Consider the following 8,979-nt stretch of genomic DNA (forward strand, 5'->3'; position numbering starts at 1 on the left):
CCAACAATGAAGACCATGTTAATGTTTGATAGATTGTAACAAACAAAAAACAAAAAAAAAAAAAAACAGAAAAATATGCATAGAGTACAAGAAAACATGCCGCATACCCCCATGCCATTCATATGCATGCATATTGACCTGCTTCGTAGAGATCTGCATACACACACACACATGAATACTTACATATACCCTGAATTTCTTTATTTAAGGAAACATGGTTTTCATGTTGTTATTTTAGGTTCTCGATTTTTGTTGTGAAATTCTTTGCTTTCATTGCCTTTTTCATATGGCAGTGACAACATTCCCATAGTTATTTTGATGCTTGAAGCTGTGTGTGTGTGTTTTTTTGTATTTCTTTCATGTACGAATGGAATGTTTCCGCTTTTGGCTTGCAAAGAAATATGAAATGACTTTGAGTTCTTCGTTCTGGGGGTCATTAACTGGGCCAAATATTTTGAATAGATGAATACGGGTTTTGATAATATGTCAGTAAGCTATTACATGATATAACATGAATTTATTATATAGGACTGCAACATGTTGAAGGTTAGAATATTGCTATCATCCACAGAGTATAGAAGAGCAGAATATTTACATTTTTTTCTTTAGTTCAGATTAAAAATTATATGGATAACAAGTATATATGGCCGTAAGTTCGGCCAGGCCGAATCTTATGTACCCTCCACCAGGGCTGTGGAGCCGGAGTCGGAGTCTTGGAGTCGGAGTCTGAAGATTTTGCTGGAGTCGGAGTCGTAAAAATTTTGCTCGACTCCGACTCCGGCTAAACCACATTTTTTAAAACACTTCACAACTAAGCAAATTTTTACGCAAATTAGTTTCCATTGTTTTATTCATTCGATCAGTGTACAGCATGATTATAAATGAAAATCAACTTCCAATTACGTCTATCTTTTTATGTTTCCTAGAATGTTAGACTAGCAGATGGACTGAATCGATCCATTTTAATGCCCATATCAATTTATTTGAAATATTTCGAACAATCGAAATTATTTCTTTTTATTTTATTATACATATGTGGAATATTGACAGAAAATTTTTTCAAAGTTGTTTTTTATAGAAAATTTTGTCAAAATGTCTTGTGTTTGTAGTGTTGCTTTGTTGTGGTTGATTTAGTAAATAATCTTTTCTTATTTTGTCTTATTTTAATTATATTGGGAACCTAAAATGTTTTGTCCTATTTCATATTATTAATTAATTTATTTTTATACTATTTTATACATATCTATATTTATTAATTAATTTATTTTTATACTATTTTATACACATTTATATTTATTATATACACGCATATGTTCTCACATTGTCATAACTTGATTTGTACTTTATTCATAGTTAGTAGTCCGTTGTAATTTATATAAATTGGCCGCTAAGTGGCTTCAAATTACATGATGAAAATAAAAATAAATAAATAAATAAATAAAATGTTATTTCTATAAAAAGTTTTGTCAAAATTTTATTTCTATAGCAAATTTATTTCTATAAAATTTTTATTTCTATAAAAATTTTTATTTCTATAAAAATTTATTCAAAATTTTATTACTATAGGAATATTTTTTCTATAGAAAATTTAGTCAAAATTTTATTTCTGTAGAAAATTGAGTCAAAATTTTGTTTCTATAGAATATTTTGCAAAATTTTATTTCTATAGAAAATTTTGTTTGTTACACAAAATTTTTTTTCAAAATTTTATTTCTATTGATAATTTTATTTCTATAAAAATTTAAGTCAAACTTTTATTTCTATAGAAAATTTTGCCAAAATTTTATAGTAATTGAATTTTTTATTAAAAAATTTGGTCAAAATTTTATTTCTATAGAAAATTTTGCCAAAATTTTATAGTGATAGATTTTTTATTAGAAAATTTGGTCAAAATTTTATTTCTATAGAAAATTTAGTCAAAATTTTGTTTCTGTAGAATATTTTGCAGAATTTTAGTTACTACACAAAAATTTTTCTAAAATTGTATTTTTATTGATAATTTTTTCAAAATTTTATTTCTATAAAAAATTTTGCCAAATTTTATTTCTATAGCAAAATTTTATTACTATAGAAATATTTTTTCTATATAAAATTTAGTCAAAATTTTATTTCTATAGAAAATTTAGTCAAAAATTTGTTTCTATAGAATATTTTGCAAAATTTTATTTCTATAGAAAATTTTGCAAAATGTTGTTTGCTACACAATTTTTTTTAATTGTATTTCTATTGATAATTTTTTCAAACTTTTATTTCTATAAAAAATTTTATTTACTAGACAAAAAATTTTCCAAAATTGTATGGTCACAGATACTCACTGCTAAGTCGAAAACATGTAGAAATGACTCAAATTTTCCAATGAATGAATCATAAATGCATTTTTGCGAAATTGTCTAAACAATTATAAATATTTCCCAAATATTGCCCGAGATTTTGTAGAAGTCTGATTTGAGATTTTATCAAAATGTAGATCTAAATACAAAGTTGTGCAGAGTATATAATAATAGACCCGCCCGACTTTAGACTGTCCTTGCATTTTTATTTTTTGTTAAAATTGTGTTACGTCCAATAACGTTAAATTTAAATTTTAAGTACATAGATTTTGTAGAAGTATATACAAATTTGTCTAAATCGATTCAGATTCAAATTCATGCATATGGGAATATAAACCTTTATATAGCTCGCAAAAAATTTAAAGGATTTGAGATAGTAACAATAATTTTGGTCCACAAATACATATACTGTTGGTATCTTCTCATATTATGATGGGTATTTATATCACTATTTTATTTATTAAACATTGCCCTAGATTTGAAATATAGAGTTCAATTGTTATCTAATGTGAAATTAAGACCTTTTTTTGCACACATAAATATATACGATACTTTATATCGATCCACTTACGGTACCCCCACAATAGAACTACAAATTAGTGGTATTAAAATGAGATTTAGTTATATTACCCGGAGTCGACTCCGGAGTCGGAGTCGGAGTCGAGTTGATGAGAAATGCTGGAGTCGGAGTCGGAGTCGAGCAAAATTGGCTCGACTCCACAGCCCTGCCCTCCACCATGGATAGCGTAGAAACTTCTAGGAAAGACTGTCATCCACAATCGAATTACTTGGGTTGTGGTATCTTAAATCGTTTTCTAAATTGTGAGTTAGTCCATACGTGATATATATTAGACAAAAAAGGTATGTGTAGGTAAGTCTACAAATAATTACGAATCGATATGGGCTTTTGCACGCTACGTAGGGAGCCAGTATGGAAATATGGGGATCGCTTATATGGGGACTATATACAATTATGAACTTGATATGGACCAATTTTTGTGTGATTGGGGATCGATTTATCTGAGGGCTATATATAACTATAGACCGATATGGACCTAGTTAGACATGGTTGATAACGGTCATATACTAGCACAATGTACCAAGTTTCAACTGACTCGGATGAAATTTGCTCCTCCAAGAGGCTCCAAATCAAATCTCGGGATTTTTGTATGGTTGTTAGAGACCGACTAGAGGTGTGCACGTGAGTAATATTTTGCTCACGCTCACGCACACTCACGACGGAGAAATCTTATTCACGCACACTCACGCACGCTCACGAAAAGAAAATTTGTACTCACTGGTGATCGGTTTATATGGGGGCTATATATAATTATGCACCGATGTAGACCAATTTTTGCATGGTCATTAGAGATCATATACTAACACCATGTACCAAATTTCAGCCGGATCGGATGAAATTTGCTTCTCTTAGAGGGTCCGCAAGCCAAATCTGGGGATCGGTTTATATGGGGGCTATATATAATTATGGACCGATGTGGACCAATTTTTGCATGGTTGTTAGAGACCGTATACTAACACCATGTACTAAATTTCAGCCGGATCGGATGAAATTTGCTTCTCTTAGATGGTCTGCAAGCCAAATTTGGGGGTCCTTTTATATGGGGGCTATACGTAAAAGTGGACCGATATGGCCCATTTGCAATACCATCTGACCTACATCAATAACAACTACTTGTGCCAAGTGTCAAGTCGATAGCTTGTTTCGTTCGGAAGTTACCGTGATTTCAACAGACGGACGAACAAGCTCAGATCGACTCAGAATTTCACCACGACCCAGAATATGTTCACTTGGTGGGGTCTTAGAGCAATATTTCGATGTGTTACAAACGGAATGACAAAGTTAATATACCCCCATCCTATGGTGGAGGGTATAAAAAGAAATGAGTAATATAATTTAATAATTGAAAAGTACAAACTGTATTGCTTTAATGAGAAAGATAAGAAACTGAAAAAAAAATTTTCTTATTTTTAGGTTTGCAAGCCAGAAAAATCTTATATAGACTAAAATGAATGTTGCACACATATATTTGTTTCACATATTTGTAATCTGTAAGAAATTACTGTATCATTGGTAATAGTTGGATTTTCAAATTAATTCCTATGTGAATGCAAGGCAAAACATTTTTCTTTGGAAAATTTTTAAATTTGGTAAACAGAAACCATAAGCAAGTTTTGTGGTTTTATGAAAAAAACGTTTCTTCGAAAGAAATGATTTATAATGAAGATTATATATTATTTTATGATCACTCTTAATTTATGATCACTTTAGTGACAATTTATTTGGGTGTATAAATATCCATTGAATTATAAGTGTATCGAAGTTTTAAATATTTTTAGCTTTCACCAAAAAGGAAAAATTGCTACTTCTACCAAAAGGGAGCACTTGTTCGCAATGGACTTTGAGACTATAACCTAAAATGAAAATTCTAACTTTTAAAAATGTTGTATTGACTTCTATAGAAAATTTAGTGAAAATTTTATTTTTTATAGAAAAATTTGTCAATATTTCATTTCTATAGAAAATTTTGTCAAAATTTTATTTTTATAGAAAATTTTATTTCTATAAAAAGTTTTGGAAAAATTATTGTTATATTATAGGAAAAGAATGTTTGTCAAATTTAGTTTGCAAATTTTTATTTCTATAAAAATGTTGTCAAAATTGTATTACTAGAGAAAATTTGGCCAAAGTTTATTACTAGAGAAAATGTCAAAATTTTATTCCCAGAGAAAATTTTGTCAAAATTTTATATCTATAGAAAATTTTTGAAGTGTCTCTTAGGTGGAGATGAATATTGACTTTTTATTTTATATAAAATTTTGCCAAATATTATTTGTATAGAACATTTTGTCAAAATTTTATTATTATTATTTATTTTTATTTATTGAGTTTGGTTCCTGCACAACAAGACTCGAGGTCCTATAATTTACAGTACAGGCATTAGATTGTATACGAACATATTTATATCAAGACAAAATTTATAACATTAGTTGAGCTAGAACAGAAAGGACAAGTTATGATTTAAATGATATAAAGGAATGACACATGAAATAAAAAGTAATGTTTTTTTTTTTTTTGATACGAAACAAAAAAAAGCTTATATAAAAGACTGAAATTGAATTGTAACTTAACAAAGATTATGTGTGTAAGTATTATAATTAATTATGATGACTACAATGAAAAGAATAGAAAAATAGTGTAATTTACTTATAGCTGAAGATATCAATATTAACGAAAATATATAAAAAGTTTGCTTTTGAATTGTGCTCTGCTTGTAATTGTTTTTATATTTAGTGGTAACATATTCCAGAGACGAATCGCATGGATGATGAATTGCCTTTCTGATACAACATGTCTGTGGCGTAATTGGATCAAATTACCAGTTCTACTCGATGCACTAAAGCGTAATCTATTAAATAGATGATTAGGCTCCCTTTCCGTAATAATCCTATGTAGAAATAATAAAACACGAGTTTTCAGGTAGTTATCAAAATTGACCCCCAATATCTTTGTCGAGAACGGAGTCAGATGGGCATACCTGTTAAGGCCAAACAGGTACCTTACAATTGCATTAAAGGAGACATTCAATTTCCGTATGCTCCTGGCATCACAGCTAGAGAAGATTTCACACCCATATGTCAATACCGGGATTAAGTATGTCTTCGCCAAGAGTAGTTTGATTCTCAGTGGTAGATATCTCTGTGTCTTCCAAAGAGATCTGAGAGTGGTAAATGTCCTACCACAAATCATGGTTATATGGTCAGACCACGTTAAAGAATCATTAAACATAACACCAAGATTCTTATACCTTCTGACAATCTCAATAGGTTCGTCATTTATATGAATATAGGGAGTCAGTGACAGACGATTGACACGCTTCTGTATTACCAGACACTTGTACTTCGACGCATTGAGAGACAAGCCATTCCTCTGCGCCCATGAGTTCACTCTTCGCAAATCCTCATTAAATCTCTCTACACATCTATCAAACTCCTCTAGGCCACTGCTCAGGTAGATCTGAAGATCATCCGCATACATCCGAGATTTGGAATGGATTAAGACACCCGGTAAGTCATTCACATAGATTGAAAATAGTAAAGGTCCTAAGATAGAACCTTGTGGAACACCTTGTAAAACGGCAGTGCCATAGATCTATTCCGTCCAACCTGTACATACTGCGATCTGTCACTGAGATATGATGCTATTAAGCGTGAGGAAAACACCGAGAAGTGCATAAATCCTGACAGTTTTTGTCGCAGGACGTGATGATTGACCGAGTCGAAAGCTTTCGAATGATCAAGCAGGGCAAGTAGTGCGATATCACCACTGTCTATACACTCTCTGATGTCCTCAGCCACATCCGTTAATGCCGAAATATAACTATTATGAGCCCTAAAACCAGATTGTCGATCTGATATAAGATTATTGCGGTTGACGTGTGATGTGATTTGTCTATGCAATATGTGCTCGAATACTTTCGATAAATATGGCAGAATAGCAATTGGTCTATAATCAGAGTTCTTCTTCGGAATCGGTATTATCCTGGCGATTTTCCAGCGATCAGGAAAGACACTTCTAGTAATAAATTGATTAAATACGTATGTCAAGTAAGGCATCAGTTCCGGAAGAAGAATCTTAATAAATCTAGGGTCTATATTGTCCGCACCAACTGCACCGGACTTCACAGATAGGAGGCTCTCGAGGACATCAAAACTATTTACACATTCAAAACTATTATTGCTAGAGAAAAACTATTATTGCTAGAGAAAATTTTGTCAACATTTTATTAGTAGAGAACATTTTGTCAAAATTTTGTTTTAAATTAAATTTGTCAAAATTTAATTTCTACAGAAAATTTTATCAAAATTTTATTAATACGGAAAATTTTTTCAAAATTTAATTACTACAGAAAATTTTGTCAAAAGGTCCCCCCCCCCCCAAAAAAAAAAAACAAAAAATTTCAAATGTTTATTCCAAGAGAAAATTTTGTCAAAATTTTATTTCTATAGAAAATGTTGTCAAAATTTTATTATTATTAGTTTATTTAAAGTCATAATAAATTATGAAAATAAATTTATTGAAAAGTTTGTTTTGCTTCTATAGAAAATTTTGCCAAATCTTATTTCTATAGAAAATTTTGTCAAAATTATGTTGCTAGAGAAAATTTTGTCAAAATTTAATTTCTATAGAAGATTTTTTCAAAATATTATTGCTAGAGAAAATTTTGTCAAAATTTTATTGCTAGAGAATATTTTGCCAAAATTTTATTAGTAGAGAACGTTTTGTCAAAATTTTGTTAAAATTTAATTACTATAGAAAATTTTGTCAAAAATTTTTCTCAAAAAAAAAAAAAAAAATATTTCTAAAGTTTATTCCAAGAGAAAATTTTGTTAACATTTTACTTCTATAGAAAATGTTGTCAAAATATTATTATAATTAGTTTATTTGAAATCATAATAAATAATAAAAATAAATACAAAATAAACATACTAACAACTAAGATTTTTTTATTTTTTATTGCTATAGAAAATTTTGTAAAAATTTTTATTAAAAAGTTTGTTTGTTTTGTTTCTATGGAAAATTTTGTCAAATTTGCATTTCTATAAAATTTTTTGTCTAAACTTTACTTCTATACATAGAAAATTTTGTCGAAATTTTGGTTCTAAATTTTATTTATATAGAAAATTTTGTCAAAATTTTATTTCTATAGAAAATTTTGTCAACAATTTATTCCTATAGAAAATTTTGTCAACCTTTTATTCCTAGAGAGAATTTTACCAAAATTTTATGCCTATAGAAATTTTTTGAAGTACCTCTTAAGTAGAGATGAATATTGACCGACATAAAAAAATGTGTCAAAATTGTATTTCTGTAAAAAAAATTGTCAATATTTCATTTCTATAGAGAATTTTCTTTTTTTAGGAATATATATTAAAATTTTATTTTTAGAGAAAATTTTGTAAACATTTTATTTCAATAGAACATTTTGTCAAAATTGTGTCAAAATGTTATTCCTAGAGAAAATTTTGTCAAAATTTTATTTCTACAGACATATTTGTCAACATTTTATTTCCAAAGAAATATTTGTCAAAATTTTATTTCAAAAGAAAATTTTGTGAACATTTTATTTCCAAAGAAAAATTTGTCAACAGTTTATTTCCAAAGAAAATTTTGTCAAAATTTTATCAATAGAGAAAATTTGGTCAAAATTTTATCAATAGAGAAAATTTTGTCAAAATTTCGTTCATAGACCAAATTTTGTCAAAATTTTCTATATATAGAAAATTTTTGACGTATATAACAGGTTGGCTGATAAGACTCCGGTCTAACAAAGAAAAACACACCCAGAGAAGGAATATGATCGCCTCAAACATGTTTTAAGAGCAAAATGTTACTTTTGGGTGGTGACCATGTAACATGGTTTTCGCAACCATGTTATTTTCTCGGAAATCATGTATCTGATTTCGGCAAGCAGGTTATATTTGACGAGAAAATAACATTTTAGTGACAAACATGTTACATGGTCACCATACAAAAATAACATTTTGCTCTTGAAACATGTTTGAGGTGATCATATTCCTTCTCTGCGTGCACATTTTTTTTTTTTTGTCAAAATTCGTTTTTAATATT

This window comes from Haematobia irritans, chromosome 2 (genome assembly GCF_050003625.1).
Source record: "Haematobia irritans isolate KBUSLIRL chromosome 2, ASM5000362v1, whole genome shotgun sequence".
Taxonomy (NCBI): Eukaryota; Metazoa; Arthropoda; class Insecta; order Diptera; family Muscidae; genus Haematobia; species Haematobia irritans.